This window comes from Schistocerca piceifrons, chromosome 2 (assembly GCF_021461385.2).
Source record: "Schistocerca piceifrons isolate TAMUIC-IGC-003096 chromosome 2, iqSchPice1.1, whole genome shotgun sequence".
Taxonomy (NCBI): Eukaryota; Metazoa; Arthropoda; class Insecta; order Orthoptera; family Acrididae; genus Schistocerca; species Schistocerca piceifrons.
The window spans coordinates 333,740,875-333,759,226 of NC_060139.1; the positions used below are offsets into that span (position 1 = coordinate 333,740,875).

Consider the following 18,352-nt stretch of genomic DNA (forward strand, 5'->3'; position numbering starts at 1 on the left):
ACCGACTTGACAGAAAATCCTAGGAAGTTCTGGTCTTACGTTAAATCAGTAAGTGGCTCGAAACAGCATATCCAGACACTACGGGATGATGATGGCATTGAAACAGAGGATGACACGCGTAAAGCTGAAATACTAAACACCTTTTTCCAAAGCTGTTTCACAGAGGAAGGCCGCACTGCAGTTCCTTCTCTAAATCCTCGCACAAACGAAAAAATGGCTGACATCGAAATAAGTGTCCAAGGAATAGAAAAGCAACTGGAATCACTCAATAGAGGAAAGTCCACTGGACCTGACGGGATACCAATTCGATTCTACACAGAGTACGCGAAAGAACTTGCCCCCCTTCTAACAGCCGTGTACCGCAAGTCTCTAGAGGAACGGAGGGTTCCAAATGATTGGAAAAGAGCACAGGTAGTCCCAGTCTTCAAGAAGGGTCGTCGAGCAGATGCGCAAAACTATAGACCTATATCTCTGACGTCGATCTGTTGTAGAATTTTAGAACATTGTTTTTGCTCGAGTGTCATGTCGTTTTTGGAAACCCAGAATCTACTATGTAGGAATCAACATGGATTCCGGAAACAGCGATCGTGTGAGACCCAACTCGCTTTATTTGTTCATGAGACCCAGAAAATATTAGATACAGGCTCCCAGGTAGATGCTATTTTTCTTGACTTCCGGAAGGCGTTCGATACAGTTCCGCACTGTCGCCTGATAAACAAAGTAAGAGCCTACGGAATGTCAGACCAGCTGTGTGGCTGGATTGAAGAGTTTTTAGCAAACAGAACACAGCATGTTGTTATCAATGGAGAGACGTCTACAGACGTTAAAGTAACCTCTGGCGTGCCACAGGGGAGTGTTATGGGACCATTGCTTTTCACAATATATATAAATGACCTAGTAGATAGTGTCGGAAGTTCCATGCGGCTTTTCGCGGATGATGCTGTAGTATACAGAGAAGTTGCAGCATTAGAAAATTGTAGCGAAATGCAGGAAGATCTGCAGCGGATAGGCAGTTGGTGCAGGGAGTGGCAACTGACCCTTAACATAGACAAATGTAATGTATTGCGAATACATAGAAAGAAGGATCCTTTATTGTATGATTATATGATAGCGGAACAAACACCGGTAGCAGTTACTTCTGTAAAATATCTGGGAGTATGCGTGCGGAACGATTTGAAGTGGAATGATCATATAAAATTAATTGTTGGTAAGGCGGGTACCAGGTTGAGATTCATTGGGAGAGTGCTTAGAAAATGTAGTCCATCAACAAAGGAGGTGGCTTACAAAACACTCGTTCGACCTATACTTGAGTATTGCTCATCAGTGTGGGATCCGTACCAGATCGGTTTGACGGAGGAGATAGAGAAGATCCAAAGAAGAGCGGCGCGTTTCGTCACAGGGTTATTTGGTAACCGTGATAGCGTTACGGAGATGTTTAATAAACTCAAGTGGCAGACTCTGCAAGAGAGGCGCTCTGCATCGCGGTGTAGCTTGCTCGCCAGGTTTCGAGAGGGTGCGTTTCTGGATGAGGTATCGAATATATTGCTTCCCCCTACTTATACCTCCCGAGGAGATCACGAATGTAAAATTAGAGAGATTAGAGCGCGCACGGAGGCTTTCAGACAGTCGTTCTTCCCGCGAACCATACGCGACTGGAACAGTGGCACGTAAAGTGCCCTCCGCCACACACCGTTGGGTGGCTTGCGGAGTATAAATGTAGACGTAGACGTAGACGAAATGATCGTATGACGTTGATCCCCTGGAGACCCCACCCGGGGAAGTTCGTTTGCCATATTGCAAGTCTTACTTGACGCCACATTGGGCGACTTGCGTGTCAATGACGATGAGATGATGATAACAACTAAACACCCAGTCCCTAAGCTCAGAAAATCTGCAACTCGGTCCCTCTGTATCGAGTCAGACACACTGACAGCTGAGCTCAAGTGGCGGACTGTAAGTACTTGTGCTGGGTCGTTTAATATAGCAGATACTGATCATTATGGAAAACAAAAGGAACGAGCTAAAAACCTTAGGAATATGATGTCATAGTTTAATTTAGTTCGCATGAAAGATTTACTATTAAGAGGCAAAGAAGCTCTAATAAAAGTTGAAAAATTTGCATGAAATTAGAAGAAAAACGAATGATTAATCTTAATGTCTATCAGAATTCCGCCATTGAATTAGTTACCGACCATTTAAAACCACATCAGTGAAGAAATATACAGAAAAAAGTGAATTGGCTTCCTGCTAGAAGTTTCGAGTCCAGTACATATTATAGGAAATCATATTATGGCGTATTCTTTTGCTCCTTGGTAGAACAATTTTATATTTAAAACTGGAAACCTGTTGCTTGTAATAAACAAATATTGGAGGAACGAACGGAAAATCGTTTGCTTTTTACCATCAGGAATCATTTTTTCAGTATCTGCTTCTATACAATTTCATTATGATCGAAAAACGAGGATCAGGCTGTATAGATCTAAACTAATTATTCACAGCGTCCAGCAAAGGGCGTTTTTATAGACTGTTTCTTTCTACGTATAAACTAAACTGCACACATTTTCAGTACATGTAAAGGCAGCTGTAGTGAATCCACACGATAAATAAAAAAAGTGGCAAATTCCCAATATGGCAGTGAAATAAAATGGGTTATTATGGTGAGTTCCAGGAACTGTGTTTTTACTATAATTTTACTCTCCCTTTCCTTCCTTTGCCCGGAGAAAACTTACTGAATACGCCATTGGCCATGACCAGTGGCTGAGCCAGTGTTACCAGATGCAAGTCTCGAAATCAGGAGACAGAGACTCGAAAAAGCAGGAGATAGCGATAGATGCTAGACAGCCTACTGTCCATGGTAGTACTCCACAGTTAAACATTAATAAACGTAATATATATACAAAATTCGCACTAATTAGGAAATTGCTACTAAAGCGCTTTCACAAACAATGTACAATGAAACATCTTTAAGCCGGCCCCCTGAATTTTTGTGAGCAAGGAGTTGTTTGGAGGGCTGGTCTTCTTAAAGGGTGATCAAGGTAATTGTGATGCTGAACATGTCATTTAAACACAATTAATGACAACAACTGCTACAATGAAAAACAAGCTCTTGTTGTTGTTGTTATAGTTCAAAAATGGCTCCAAGCACTATGGGACTTAACATCTGAGGTCATCAGTGCCCTAGACTTAGAACTACTTAAAACTAACTAACCTAAGGACATCATAGACATCCATGCCCGAGGCAGGATTCGAACCTGCGACCGTAGCGGTCGCGCAGTTCCAGACTGTAGCGCCTAGAACCGCTCTGCCACTCCGGCCGGCTGTTGTTATGGTCTTCAGTCCTGAGACTGGTGTGATGCAGCTCTCCATGCTACTCTATCCTGTGCAAGCTTCTTCATCTCCCAGTACCTACTGCAGCCTACATCCTTCTGAATCTGTTTAGTGTATTCATATCTTGGTCTCCCTCTACGATTTTTACCCTCCACCCTGCCCTCCAGTACTAAATTGGTGATACCTTGATGCCTCAGAACATGTCCTACCAACCGGTCCCTTCTTCTTGTCAAGTTGTACCACAAACACCTCTTCTCCCCAATTCTGTTCAATACCTCATCATTAGTTATGTGATCTACCCATTTAATCTTCAGCATTCTTCTGTAGCACCACATTTCGAAAGCTTCTATTCTCTTCTTGTCCAAACTATTTATCGTCATGTTTCACTTCCATACATGGCTATACTCCACACAAATACTTTCAGAAACGACTTCCTGACACTTAAATCAATACTCGATGTTAACAAATTTCTCTTCTTCAGAAACGCTTACCTTGCCATTGCCAGTCTACATTTTATATCCTCTCCACTTCGAGCATCATTAGTTATTTCGAGCATCATTAGTTATTTTGCTCCCCAAATAGCAAAACACCTTTACTACTTTAAGTGCCTCATTTTCTAATCTAATTCCCTCAGCATCACCCGACTTAATTCGACTACATTCCATTATCTTCGTTTTGCTTTTGTTGATGTTCACCTTATACCCTACTTTCAAGACACTGTCCATTCCGTTCAACTGCTCTTCCAAGTCCTTTGCTGTCTCTGACAGAATTACAATGTCATCGGCGAACCTCAAAGTTTTTATTTCTTCTCCATGGATTTTAATACCTACTCCGAATTTATCTTTTGTTTCCTTTACTGCTTGCTCAATATACAGATTGAATAACATCGGGGAGAGGCTACAACCCTGTCTCACTCCCTTCCCAACAACTGCTTCCCTTTCATGTCCCTCGACTCTTATAACTGCCATCTGGTTTCTGTACAAATTGTAAATAACCTTTCGCTCCCTGTATTTTACCCCTGCCACCTTTAGAATATGAAAGAGAGTATTCCAGTCAACATTGTCAAAAGCTTTCTCTAAGTCTACAAATGCTAGAAACGTAGGTTTGCCTTTCCTTAATCATTCTCCTAAGATAAGTCGTAAGGTCAGTATTGCCTCACGTGTTCCAGTATTTCTACGGAATCCAAACTGATCGTCCCCGAGGTCGGCTTCTACTAGTTTTTCCATTCGTCTGTAAAAAATTCGTGTTAGTATTTTGCAGCTGTGGCTTATTAAACTGATTGTTCGGTAATTTTCACATCTGTCAACACCTGCTTTCTTTGGGATTGGAATTATTATATTCTTCTTGAAGTCTGAGGGTATTTCTCCTGTTTCATACATCTTGCTCACCAGATGGTAGAGTTTTCTCAGGACTGGCTCTCCCAAGGCCGTCAGTAGTTCTAATGGAATGTTGTCTACTCCGGGGGCCTTGTTTCGACTCAGGTCTTTCAGTGCTCTGTCAAACTCTTCACGCAGTATCGTATCTCCCATTTCATCTTCATCTACATCCTCTTCCATTTCCATAACATTGTCCTCAAGTACATCGCCCTTGTATAGACCCTCTATATACTCCTTCCACCTTTCTGCTTTCCCTTCTTTGCTTAGAACTGGGTTTCCATCTGAGCTCTTGATGTTCATACAAGTGGTTCTCTCATCTCCAAAGGTCTCTTTAATTTTCCTGTAGGCAGTATCTGTCTTACCCCTAGTGAGATAAGCCTCTACATCCTTACATTTGTCCTCTAGCCATCCCTGCTTAGCCATTTTGCACTTCCTGTCGATCTCATTTTTGAGACGTTTGTATTCCTTTTGGCCTGCTTCATTTACTGCATTTTTATATTTTCTCCTTTCATCAATTAAATTCAATATTTCTTCTGTTACCCAAGGATTTCTACTAGCTCTCGTCTTTTTACCTACTTGATCCTCTGCTGCCTTCACTACTTCATCCCTCAAAGCTGCCCATTCTTCTTCTACTGTATTTCATTTCCCCATTCCTGTCAATTGTTCCCTTATGCTCTCCCTGAAACTCTGTACAACCTCTGGTTCTTTCAGTTTATCCAGGTCCCATCTCCTTAAGTTCCCACCTTTTTGCAGTTTCTTCAGTTTTAATCTACAGGTCATAACCAATAGATTGCGGTCAGAGTCCACATCTGCCCCTGGAAATGTCTTACAATTTAAAACCTGGTTCCTAAATCTCTGTCTTACCATTATATAATCTATCTGATACCTTTTAGTATCTCCAGGGTTCTTCCATGTATACAACCTTCTTTCATGATTCTTAAACCAAGTGTTAGCTATGATTGAGTTGTGCTCTGTGCAGAATTCTACAAGGCGGCTTCCTCTTTCATTTCTTAGCCCCAATCCATATTCACCTACTAAGTTTCCTTCTCTCCCTTTTCCTACTACCGAATTCCAGTCACCCATGACTATTAAATTTTCGTCACCCTTCACTATATGAATAATTTCTTTTATCTCATCATACATTTCTTCAATTTCTTCGTCATCTGCAGAGCTAGTTGGCATATACACTGGTACTACTGTAGTAGGTGTCGGCTTCGTATCTATCTTGGCCACAATAATGCGTTCACTATGCTGTTTGTAGTAGCTTACCCGCATTCCTATTTTCCTATTCATTATTAAACCTACTCCTGCATTACCCCTATTTGATTTTGTGTTTATAACCCTGTAGTCACCTGACCAGAAGTCTTGTTCCTCCTGCCACCGAACTTCACTAATTCCCACTGTATCTAACTTTAACCTATCCATTTCCCTTTTTAAATTTTCTATCCTACCTTCCCGACTAAGTGATCTGACATTCCACGCTCCGATCCGTAGAACGCCAGTCTTCTTTCTCGTGACAACGACATCCTCTTGAGTAGTCCCCGCCCGGAGATCCGAATGGGGGACTATTTTACCTCCGGAATATTTTACCCAAGAGGACGCCATCATCATTTAACCATACAGTAAAGCTGCATGCTGTCGGAAAAAATTACGGCCGTAGTTTCCCCTTGCTTTCAGCCGTTCGCAGTACCAGCACAGCAAGGCCGTTTTGGTTATTGTTACAAGTCCAGATCAGTCAATCATCCAGACTGTTGCCCTTGCAACTACTGAAAAGGCTGCTGCCCCTCTTCAGGAACCATACCTTTGTCTGGCCTCTCAACAGATACCCCTCCGTTGTGGTTGCACCTACGGTACGGCCATCTGTATCGCTGAGGCACGCAAGCCTCCCCACAAAACGGCAAGGTCCATGGTTCATGGGGGGGGGGGGGGGGGGGGGACGAAGGGACTACTGCAGGCTTATTGTGACTCCACTATATGGAAATAAATGACAGACGTTTTATTTTCAGCTGTAACTTATGAATCATTACACTATACTGTAAGAATCTGTGTACTTTCTCGCACTAGGGCATAGGGTGTGTTATCGTTGCCCAGACACTGTAAACATATTCACAGAGGTTTTAAATAACATCCATGGGAGGAATAAACAGATTCAGAACTTGGAGCTGATAAGATAATAGTCCGTGGTGTGAGGAATTCACAGAAGGATGTTCAAAAGTTAATTATTGTATGTACAAAACATAACTGCAGTATCTCAAGAAATAAGAGTTAATGAACTGGTGTACCAACATTGGCCAAAATGAAAAATACTTTGAAGGAATGGGTACGAATGTGATTAAATAAGCAGGTGATTTGACCTTTTATTTGCTTTTTAGCATTAGGGCGGTAGGTTTTTTAAAAAGCCGGAAATGTGCAAAAGCAGCAAATCTGACAACAGTGGGCAGAGCTTACGTTTACTTCCACGAGGGTTCAACTTGGTTGAACAGAGTATAGCTGCCTATAGTCACAACGACTAACAACGGCAGTAACATTATTAATCAGTCACAGAAGGCTCATTCTAATGCTCTTTTTTTATTCACACAACAGATGTTACGAACCGAAAATTGGGAGCAGCAGAAGTATTGGCTGGCTTGACAATAAATTACATTGGCAGTTCGTCTTTTCTGCTTGCTTCTTCAATCGTCGCTCCAATCAGTCATCAGATGTCGGAAACTTTTACGTCAATACCATATTTGCTTCATCAGCCGCTCGCTGACCTTCGAGACCCTACAGTACAGTGGCGAAGTGCCAGCAACAACTTCATTGTTGGGTAGGAGCGAGTTGTGCAGGTGGCAGTTGACTGAACCAAGTGCAGTGTTGTCACAAACACCGTCTTAGCGTTGGTACCTATGTGCAGTAGTAGTTGTTTGTTTTTGATGCTATTTGGAAGAAATGACACTGAAGGAATGACTCTGTGACAACAGAGTCCGTTTAGAGTCACGGGGCGAGGGAAAAGCATTTTCTCCACGTCCTAGAGATAGAAACACTAGGGGAAGGAGGACTTGCGTACTTCTCCCGGCTGATTCTTGAAAACCTTCTTTTTCCTTGCCCTTATTTTTCGGTCAGTTTTCGCGCCCCATGCCTGAAATGGCGGGAGCCTATCTCGCCAGCGCCTCGCTATGGAGGAATAGGTTTTCCGTCGAAATTTTATATAGATACACAAGGTGATTTTTTTCCACCGTATACAAACTCTACAATTTGACTGGAATACTCTCTTTCAAATTCTGAAGGTGGCAGGGGTAAAATACAGGGAGCGAAAGGCTATTTACAATTTGTACAGAAACCAGATGGCAGTTATAAGAGTCGAGGGACATGAAAGGGAAGCAGTGGTTGGGAAGGGAGTGAGACAGGGTTGTAGCCTCTCCCCGATGCTATTCAATCTGTATATTGAGCAAGCAGTAAAGGAAACAAAAGAAAAGTTCGGAGTAGGTTTTAAAATCCATGGAGAAGAAATAAAAACTTTGAGGTAATTTGTCAGAGATAGCAAAGGGCCTGGAAGAGCAGCTGAACGGAATGGACAGTGTCTTGAAAGGAGGGTATAAGATGAATATCAACAAAAGCAAAACTAGGATAATGGAATGTAGTCGAATTAATTCGAGTGATGCTGAGGGAATTAGATTAGGAAATGAGGCACTTAAAGTAGTAAAGGAGTTTTGTTATTTGGGGAGCAAAAGCTGACGATGGTCGAAGTACAGAGGATATAAAATGTAGACTGGCAGTGGCAAGGAAAGCGTTTCTGAAGAAGAGAAATTTGTTAACATCGAGGATAGATTTAAGTATCAGGAAGTCGTTTCTGAAAGTATTTGTATGGAGTGTAGCCATGTATGGAAGTGAAACATGGACGATAAATAGTTTGGACAAGAAGAGAATAGAAGCTTTCGAAATGTGGTGCTACAGAAGACTGCTGAAGATTAGATGGATAGATCACATAACTAATGAGGAAGTATTGAATAGGATTGGGGAGAAGAGAAGTTTGTGGCACAACTTGACCAGAAGAAGGGATCGGTTGGTAGGACATGTTCTGAGGCATCAACGGATCACCAATTTAGTATTGGAGGACAGCGTGGAGGGTAAAAATCGTAGAGGGAGACCAAGAGATGAATACACTAAGCAGATTCAGAAGGACGTAGGCTGCAGTAGGTACTGGGAGATGAAGGAGCTTGCACAGGATAGAGTAGCATGGAGAGCTGCATCAAAGCAGTCTCAGGACTGAAGACCACAACAACAACAACAACAATAACAAACTCTAGGGATTGATCGATGGGAGGATACGGAACAAAATAGGTCTAATGAACTTATGTCCGGAAATGCATGGTTTCCATGCTAGAGACCATTTATTCAATCATAAATTGTTACAGAGACTGCTGTTTAATACGCGCTGTACCATGCAGCCACAGTTACAGTGTTGAAAATGATTTCCATGCCTGTAAGCGACGTAGCATGTTCTGTCTCACACGTTCACATCAGCCAGGCTGCGTCCGAACAGTGTCAAAGGCAGCCATGAATACTCTGCTCCAATGTCTCCACATCTGGTGTGGGTTCCACATACATCTGGCTAGACTCCCTAGACCGGTCCATCGACCAGGGAAGACACTACTGAGATGCAGCCGGACGAAGCAGAAAGGTGGGAAAGTAATAGCTTCACCCCGGCCCATGAAAATTGCCGTCTTCACTTCCGCAGTTCTCCGCAAGCAAGGTAAGACAGCAAACTTCCACATAAGAAAATATCTTTCACGGATACACGTGATTTAATATTTATTCCTAGTTTATATCCAGAAGTTAATTATACAGTGTTATAAAGTAGAACTTCAATTATATTCAGTTTAATTGTTGTATTGTGAATTTCAAATTGGCTGCATCTTGGCAGTAGCAAGACATAATGATGAAGAAGCCAGAATCAGTTGTTGTTGAACGTAAATGCAATTATTAACGAAGGTGCTTACGGTGGAAGATATTTCATATTACTCGTAGATATTTTTATAGATCCATAGTTTAAAATTTTCTGTGTTGAATTTTATTTCGATTTCTTACGTATGATGAAGGTAAGCAATTGTAAGCATTTGGAATACGGTAGACATGTCGATTTGCCGACAGGAAATGAAATCGAATGAGATAATTTGCTTGAGCAAAATGTTGAACAAATTCTCCCTTCGGAAACTGAATTCATGTCAAGCTTGGAAGAGAAAGAAACAAATTTTGAACAGTAATCCCGTGCAGACCAAATCGATGCCGAAATTACACAGCTCCCACAAGTCCATACAATGGCTTAGGCCTACTTGTAACATAAGTTTGAAAAATAACAAGTAGATAACAACAATTTAAATGTTAGGTTTGACAAACAGCAGAATGAGTTAAAATCTTTGAAAATCAATTTAAATGCTAGGCACGACAAACAAGACAACGACATAAAATCTCTGCATATCAATTTAGTCATGAAATTCAGTCAATTAGAATCTGAACTGTAAACCGAACTAACTACCCTGATCTATAAAAAATTACACGAAACAACAAAAGATCTTGCCAAACACAGCAACAGTTAGATATAAAGCATGCCTTAGTAAATGCAAATATTTTATGCCATCCAAATATGAATTTAGATTTTTGTATAGCAGCGGAAGCTTCATTACATGGTTTTGGAGCTTGTCTTTTCCACGTAAACACAATAGACTCAAACCAATAGATTAACATAGTTAGTTCTGCTAGTGAACATTCGTATACGACCACTGAATTAAAACCCTTGGCTTTCCTATGGGCAAGAGTACTCATTTGAAATTATACACGCCGCGCGGTTAGACGTGCCATGTCACGGATTGCTCTCGCAGGAGGTTCGAGTCCTCCATTCGGCATGTGTGTGTGTGTGTGTGTGTGTGTGTGTTGTTCTTATCATAGGTCAGATTAAGTTAAAGCAGTGTGTTTAAGTCTAGGGGCCGATGACCTGACCTCAGCAGTTGGGTCCCTTAGGAATTCACACACATTTTAACATTTTGAAATTATACGCGTACCGGGAAAGGACGATATCATACCGGATACACACTCTAGATCAGCCCGAGGTCTCACAGATGTTAATGTCATTTCAGAACAGATTACAGAATTTTGTTAATGAAAGACACACACTACTGTCAGTATTACTTAGAGACGTGCGAAGACAGGGCAATACTACAAGATCTAGATGACAGACTGTAAAAACACAGCTTATTCAGAACACCTGTGAAAAGGTAAAAGCACACTATAAAATTCATGATGATGTATTATTTTATTCAAGAAACACTAAGCAAAACAAGTGGTGTATGTATTCCTGACTCTTATAAACAGGCTTTAGTATGGCACACACTTTTCTTTGTGGGGCCACTATGGAAAAGATAAACGCCTAAGAAAACTTAACAGGTGTTAATTTGGCAGAAAGATAAGCCAGCAAGCACATTGAGTTACATCCTATCACCGAACCAAATCCAGAGAATTATTCTGAGCCAATATCACGGATCGAGTCCCAGCTGGAGGCGACTGTACAAAGGAAAGCATTTTCCTATCGATCTTTCCATCGTTTGATGACATACGGAATTAAGCTCTGAGAAAACCAAAAGCTGGCAAAGAAAAGAATGTGGCCCAAAAACATGTACTAAGAATAATGAGTAGTTGTTGGAGCCCTTTCTGGAAATAAAAATTCTTACTGCTATTCCCAATATATTCATAAATGTGTTTCAATAGGAAAAATACTGAATTGTACAAAGTAAACAATGAATGTCATGAGTACAACACTAGGAGGAAGCATGATTTCCACAGTGCTTATAAAACTGTGTCGATTGAGCAGAAGCGCCTGCTGCACACTGGTAAGGAAGTTCATAATGCTTTCCGTTCAGAAATTGAATGCAAGTTTGACACCAAGTCCGCGTTTAATGAGGCCCTCTGGCGAGGTAGTTTTACGGTTTGGGAGAGTTTCTAAATCTAAAACGCAATGATAAACCCTCTAAAACTACAAAATCTATTTGTAGTGTAATATAAGATAGTACAGATGTGAGGATACAGATCGGGAGAGTTTCCAAGTCACGAAAATTGGCATTCCTATGCTATAAAATCTATATGTAATGTAATACACTGGGAATTTAAGACTGAAAAAGTAGCATATAGATACTCACGTAGAATTAACATACAGTACATAGATTTTTTTTACAGGTGTCCTCTGTATATTTCATTTGCTGTTACGTTATTATAGTGTAATTTGGAGCTTACCACATGTGTATAACATTTTTCTGTATTTTCTAACATTGCTGCCAGTCTAACTGTGTGTTTAAAACAATCACATATTGACAAAAATCAAGGGTAAAATTGACATACACTGTACCCTTGTGAGCTTATCGCAGTTAGACCGATGAAATAAGAAACAAATATATGAAAGTTCCCCTTTAGCTGTACGAGACATGCGCTGAGCGGAAGCCGTTATTTCAAGGACGCCACTGGGCCGCTTTCTCCCGAGTGACGCAGCTAATGCTGAGTGCGGAGCAAGTCTGCGAACAAATCGCGTCTGCACGTGAGTGTGCCACTGATTTTAAAGACCTACAATCTCACTGAAATTAGCTGTTTGTTGTGTAACTAGCTTCAGAAGCTATGGATACAACGGGGGCGTAGCTCAGATGGTAGAGCGCTCGCTTAGCATGCGAGAGGTACCGGGATCGATACCCGGCGCCTCCAATTATTTTAACTTATCCCTTTCCCCAGTGAGGGCCACACCTCAACGTTAACAGCTTCGGGATGTTCATAAAGACGGGCGCTTGTTGATTTGTATGACAGTAGTACAATAAAATATTAGAAAGATAATACGAACTCAGTAGTGGCTGATGATTACTTATCACTATTTTCAGTAGCAGATGATGAACGAAATCTTGCAGTGAAATTTTACGTAAACCTGGATATACGTAGCTATGAAAAAATTCCATATTCCCGCAAAGAATACCCAACGGCACGAAGCATCTACATCTACAATTATTACTCTGCAATTCACATTTAAGTGCTTAGCAGAGGGTTCATCGAACCACAATCATACCATCTCTCTACCAAATCGTATACAATCTTTGTTGTTGTGAAGAAATCAATTCTGTTGACATGAACGAAGCCTAAATCATTTTGGCAGAAGTAGTTGGTTCAAATGGCTCGGAGCACTATGGGACTTAACATCTGAGGCCATCAGTCCCCTAGACTTAGAACTACTTAAACCTAACTAACCTAAGGACATCACACACACTCATGCCCGAGGCAGGATTCGAACCTGCGACCATAGCAGCAGCGCGGTTCCGGACTGAAGCGCCTAGAACCGCACGGCCACAACGGCCGGCGCAGAAGTAGTTCGAGGATTTTCTGTCTGTAGCCAGACTCGTCATCTGATACATGTAAAAATTTCGGAGAAAACTGTAACATTGTAATTCCTTTAACATTGTAATTCCTTGGTATTTGTCTCTCCAAGTCCCGCTATAGTAAACGAGCGGACAAGGATTCGTGGTCTGCAGTCGGTTAAAACGATCTCTTGATGTAGCGAATGTTGTGAATCGAATGCATGACCTCGGCGCAGCTGCAGCAAGAAGCTTAATGTGATGAATGCTTACTTGCTAAGCTGTATCCTGCACCAAAGGATAAAGGTGATCTTTTGGTGCGGTGTGTGTGGGAGAACTGCAGAGTGATCTGTTGAGCAAGTTTGAGGAAATATACTTCTAGCAGAACAGCAGTGGATGCGGAAAGAGATCCTTCGTGTTATATAAACGAAATTACAATACTAAAAAAGGTGAAGAAGAAACAAGATTGCGAAAGAATACGTTATAGAGTACATAAATACTTTTCGACCAATATCGAGTGTAACAAGAGAGGCGATTAACGGTAAAGTGTGTCTTTTTTTACTTGTCATGTGTGGCATGGCACTAATGTACAAACTGAGAAGGAACTGGCATCAGGATTGATCCATGAGAGCGTCTACCATTTACTATGAATGACTTGCTAGACTTTTGTCCACTCATAACACGCAGGTCGCAGTTATTTGACATATTTCGCGAAAGAGTTGTTGTTTTTAGGATTGAGTTACATATCTCACTGAATATTCTAATATGTCAAAAAGAACTAATGATGCTTTGAGCTTCTGTAATCTAGATTCGCTACACCTGTTTACGTTCACAGCGTACTTAAAGGCCACAGTACTTTTGCTGTATCCCGCACACCACTTAAAATATGTCTTTCATGAACTCGGGAAAAATCACATTAGTTAAGTTATTCATTCAGTTCATGTCGTACTAAGGCTCTGTATCTCTCTGTTAAGAGACTGGCATATCGGAAGCTTATTTCTCATCAGCAGAGACAAAAGAAAGGCCAGATTTGGTATCAATTTGCCTTCTAGTTGTAACTGTTCATTTACCTAATGTGGCATAGGCTCGTAAGTACTTTCGTTAATTTAGTTATTGTCTCTCCATTTACAGTGTAAATTTTACACCGCTGTACACATATTCCAGCGTAAATCTCTGTAATGGTGCATCATAGATACATTACGAAATGAAATAAAAATCTGTTTGCTTCAGTCCCAGAACCAACTTCTGTGTCGTGAGTATCTTGACACGGGAACTAAGTATTTAAAATTAGCAATGATGTTCTTAATAAACATAATCTAGTCATCCATCATTAAAAAACCTGCTGTTTTGTGTCTCTCGTTACTTATCCCCATTACTACATTTTCTTCTCCGACATGATCTTATTGGTGCTGATTGTGTTGGTACTCGTAACCTCCCAACCAGTGCCTCTAAGTGAAACCCAAGGCAAGACATTCCGTTCAGTGTAGCTTCAAAAGCGTCATACTCAGTCCTGCTAACAGCTGTGAATCAGGCAGTCATTTGCTACATTGTTTAATCGTAGCTAATCACATGGATGTAGATGTACGGAAATGGTAGTGGCAGAGTCATAACACCAGAATGCTCCCTCATTTGAGTCGATGATCTAAATACATTGTTCACCGAAGGTTTACATTCACGTAAGAAAACCCGATATTTTGAACTGATATCGGAGCAAAACAGCGCAGTAGTATTAATCATCTTTTTTATTGGATAATAAAAATATAATTTCGTTAAGAATGTTACCAAATTAATGTCGTTCGTTATTTACAAACTGTTAGTTCGGTCGTTTGGTGATTTCACCTGGAAAGTTTTCTGGGAGTTTTAGAAATCGCTGTTTTGAGAGAACTCGACGTGATCTTTTCGAATTTTTTGCTTTGCCACCTCGTTTTTTTTGCCGCTCGAGCCGCCATGTTGGAAAAATGGCGCCCAAAAATAGTTTTTTGACAGTATCTTGTAAGAGGTCCATGATTAAGGAATTTGTTGCTAGCGCACTCGAGCAGATGTAATTTCGATGGATTGCTCACGCGCTGCCTGCAATATAAGCTGTAAGAGAATCTCAGACCAGAGAGCAGTGTTGTATGCAGTAGGAACTGTGTAGCAGTTGTAGTAGTAGTGGCTATCAGTCGAGTCTGGTGTATCGTGTTGGCTGGGCCGGTGGTCGTGTGGAGCGACGCCGGTGCCTGAGCGTTGTACGAGTAGTATAAGGTAAAAGCAGCCTCGCGCATATGTAGTATTGTTATATCAAGTACCATGTAAGTGCTTTTAAAAAAATCTCTTAATAATAATCTTTTTTTATAAAAATTAACTTTTGACAATCATTCATCTCAATTTAAAGAATTTACTAATTTCTCCAATCCATGGTCATCCCGATTATTGTAAAGAAAAATCAGTTGTTTCTTTTTATACATGACAAATCCATCGGCCAGCATTGCACAGGGCTATGCCAGAAAAGCTTAGTTTCATATAGGAGCAGATATATACACGTTATCCGGCGACTTGACTGAGGTAAGAATTTTCAGTTTATTCAGTATGACCTTTCAGGGCCATGACGCAGCACTGCTGACGTCCAAAATTTACCAGTTTAAATTCACAGTCAATTATTGAAAGGTTATAAGTGAGTCACATTTTTTATTGAGAGATTAGTCACATTGTATTATTCGTAGATTACGGAATTTATCTGTTGGTAAGCTATGCAGAATGTGAATGCTATACTTACATATTTTTAATGTGGGGAGGTTACAATCTCCTTTCCGACTCATTGTACAATAAAAACAGTTATATAATAAATTAAAATAGAGAAAATTTCCTATTATTTATTGTTGTAACCTTTTCTTGTAAAAAGAATATTTACAGCGTACAAGCGACATGTGTTCTGACTTTGACCAAAACACTCATTTTCACATTGGCAGTGAGGTAGAGCTACGTGGCGCGTTTTATTTTATTTTTATCTTTTAATTTTTTTTTTTGTAGGCCTAATCCACTGTTACAAAATTTAGCGTATTCTCCTTCGCTTCCCAGCCCGTTTTGTGAGTTCATCGTCTTCAGTACCGAGCGAAATGTCAGAGACAGAAATTCCTTCCACGTTAGGGAAGGATTATCAGCTTCGTTGTAATCCTCTTGCTCCTCGAATTCGTCATACGTTTCCTCGCGAACAATCTCGGTTCGTTCCTTTTCGTCGCTGTCTTGTAGTTAAATCTGCGATTTATTGCAGGTACCATCGCAATTTCTGAAATAACGGAGCGCTTTAATCCAGCGTTTCTGTATCCACAGGTTCCCCGACATCCCGTCATGAATTTGCAAGAAATAGGTTTTAATAAGGTTTCCTGAGCTGTGGGTTCGAGTGTGGTGACAGGAATTAGCCCATTTTTGCTTCTTTTTCCATTCCTATTGTAGGGAAGCAGCCTACTCACGCCTTATAAAATTCACATCAGTCTTTCCATTGTGTGCCAGCCAGTCCGCTGTAACTAGCTCTGACGTCATAAATGTTGCGCAATACTTTAAAATGAAGTAAATAACCTGAAACGTTTCTAGCATGTCAGGAGTAATACAAAATCAATATGTGTTGGATATCAGTTCAATAACTTTAACCATTTTCGAAATTCGGATGTTTTTCTGCAAAAATCGTTGGTGCAACAGAAAAGAGCTAGCAACTTAAAAATTTATATTTAGATTGCTTTTGTATAATAATTTAGTAGAAAAAGTATTCTGGATCTCACAAATTAAAATTTTAGTTGAAATTCATAGTTTTCTGGTTTTTGTCTAAGAAATTAAGGAAGCAAGATAGATTAAGTAGGCGAATAAATAAAGCTAGGATGTTTAAATTTAAGTAGAAGGGAGATCCGCTCTAATCATAAAAATGTGAGAAGTTTCAACAGAATAACTATAAAACTATAGCTATAGCGTATCTCCAAAGAGCAAGTTCAGAGCTCGTCTACTGCGTGTAGTGTAATTAAATTAATTCTCTCGCCAAAAATAAACAGCCTCGAATGCCGTAATAAGTTACTCGGGATACGCGTAACCATGAAATCGTTTTCGAGTGAAGTGTTAATTCTGGGATGAGTTTAATGATCTATCTTCAGTTTGCGTAAGTCTTATTTTCACATGCTGCTGCAGGACAGGCTTCTACCATTATTTAGCGTGGCGTTTGATGAACATTATCATCAAATTATGGCGAGCATTCACTTAAACATTTAATTTGAACAGTTATAGTGGCATCAGCGCATTAGACTCTGAACTGCTCTGGTAGTTGGATTGTGTGGATTCTTTTTGGCCTGTGACTTTCAGATTATAGCGAACATTTTAGAGAGAATGGTTTCTGATTATGAATCCCAGACAATCTCCTAATTCCTCAGAGCTATAAGCTGTAGCTATAAATGTATTTCTCAGATGAATTGGGCACTAGGAATTCTAATTACAGGCTTCATGTTTTGCTAATCACTTTCTGGTTGCCAATATTGTAGTTAGAGAGCCAGTGTTGAGAACGGCAAACAGCATAAATACAAAACATTTATTCTATTATTCCACCCCCCCCTCCCTATGGTGCATCGGCCGGGAAACAAACTGAGTAAAAGTGAAAGTGATTTTTAAATATTCGGATTTGGAAGTGAAATGCGACACGCAACTGAGCAATGGAACAGTGATAGACAGTGTTACGTGTGCATGTGGACGACGCAATTGGATTAACAACGCATCTGGATTGACGGAGCTGGCGCTGAGTCTAGCTGCACTGCTGGCATCGCGAGAAGTCGGTTGTCAAGGTGCCGTCTGCAGTTCAACGCGCCGCGTCATATCAGTAATCCTGGTACGCCGCGCCGGCAACGCCATACGTCGTGCAGAAGGAACTAAGTTAAGCGAAAAGTTGTTAAAACTTTTACTAACCTGCACTAAAAGACTGGCGGCGATGGAACCGCAAAAAGAAACAGAAGGTAAACCTAAATCAGGACCTATGTCTGTTGAAGGAACTGTAAATCCAGACAACGGTTTAAGTGATAGTATGCATGAAAATAGTAATGTTAAAGTGAAATCCGAACTAGTGTCTTCTGACAGTAGTGTGAAAAAGGGCAACGATTCAATAGTAGAGACCCCTGTAGTAAAGCAGAAATCAGAAAGTGTTAAGTTATTGGATGATAGTTTCTTTGATGAATTAAAAATGAAACAGTCATCAGAGATGGTAGAGTTTAAAAAGAAGTTAGATATGACTGATCAATCAGGAGTTTCATTTAGTTTTGATGATTCTGGTGTTGGAGCTAGTTT

The 18,352-nt window shown here is 40.6% G+C and overlaps 1 non-coding gene across 1 annotated transcript; it reads left to right on the plus strand.

Moving 5' to 3' along the window:
• The first annotated feature begins 12,352 nt into the window (after nucleotides 1-12,352).
• On the plus strand, nucleotides 12,353-12,425 carry Trnaa-agc. Its single transcript has one exon. It is a non-coding gene; the product is annotated as a tRNA-Ala (tRNA).
• The last annotated feature ends 5,927 nt before the right edge of the window (nucleotides 12,426-18,352 follow it).